Below are 1,433 nucleotides of genomic sequence, written 5' to 3'. Positions count from 1 at the left end.
TCGTTCGAGCTAAAACCTTGGGTGTTGTATTTCGATGGATTAAAAACCTCTAAAGGTGCAGGAGTAGGAGTAGGAGTAGCATTGATTAATCCTTTAGGGATTTGCTACAAGTTCGCATTCACTTTAGACAGAATGTGCACCAACAATCAGGCCGAATATGAAGCCTTAATCGTAGGCCTAGAACTAATGGTAGATATGGGAGTAAAAAATGTGATCGTTAGGGGCGATTCTCAATTGGTAATTCACCAATTGATTGGTGATTTTAAATGCCAACGTGATTCCATTATAAGTCAATATGAGATCGCCCAAGAATTGTTAGAAGAATTTGACCAAGTAGAACTTCAATGCGTTAATGGGATATATAACGACGTGGCAAATGAGTTGGCACAAATGGTCTCAGGGTACTCAAAGATTTTGAATTGGAAGTCTACTTGTAAGTATGGAACCATATTGCTCGTGACTCAAAGAAGGGCAAGAAGGATTGAACTTCACTATATACAAGATGGAGATGTAATGGATTGGAGAACAGAGATTAAAAGGTTCCTTAAAGAACCTAATGAAGGAATTAGTAGGAAAATGAAGCTGTGTTTGCTGAACTATACACTAATAGATGAAGAGTTGTTTAAGAAATGCTCTGATGGTGTATTGCTAAAGTGTGTAAGTTTGCAAGAAGCCAGGACGATCATGGTTGAGGTGCACGAAGAGATATGTGGAGCTCATCAAGCTGGCCAAAGGATGAGATGGTTAATTATTAGGAGTGGATATTTTTTACCAAAGATGGGAGAATTATGCGTTCAGTATGCAAAAAGTTGTTTAGCATGCCAAAAGCATGGTGCAATACAAAGGGCGCCAGCACGAGAGATGAGGGTTAAGCGATAGACCTGATAGAGAAGATTTATCCCCCATCGTCAAAGCAACATACTTTTGTTATAGTTGCAACCGACTATTTCACCAAGTGGGTAGAGGCAGTACCTTTGAAAAAGGCGGTAGACCTGATAGGGAAGATTTATCCCCCATCGTCCAAGCAACATACTTTTGTTATAGTTGCAACCGACTATTTCACCAAGTGGGTAGAGGCGGTACCTTTGAAAGAGATCACCCAAAAGAATGTCATAGAGTTTATCCGTGATCACATCATTTATAGGTTTGGAATTCCACAAACGTTGATGGTAGATCACGGAACATCTTTGAATGGGGATCAAGTGAACAAATTTTTAAGCGAGTTTGGGGTTAAATTAGTAAACTCCACACCATATTACGCTCAATTCAACGGACAAGCAGAATCTTCTAATAAGATTCTAAAAAATATCATCAGAAAGATGATAGATGAAAATGCCAAAAATTGGCACGAATGTCTGAATAAGGCCTTATGGGCTTATAGAACATCACCTCGGTCAAGTACCAAAATTACTCCTTTCCAACTTACTTATGGA

This window comes from Olea europaea, unplaced genomic scaffold, assembly GCF_002742605.1.
Source record: "Olea europaea var. sylvestris unplaced genomic scaffold, O_europaea_v1 scaffold439, whole genome shotgun sequence".
Classification (NCBI taxonomy): domain Eukaryota; kingdom Viridiplantae; phylum Streptophyta; class Magnoliopsida; order Lamiales; family Oleaceae; genus Olea; species Olea europaea.
This window is presented reverse-complemented; position numbering follows the sequence as displayed.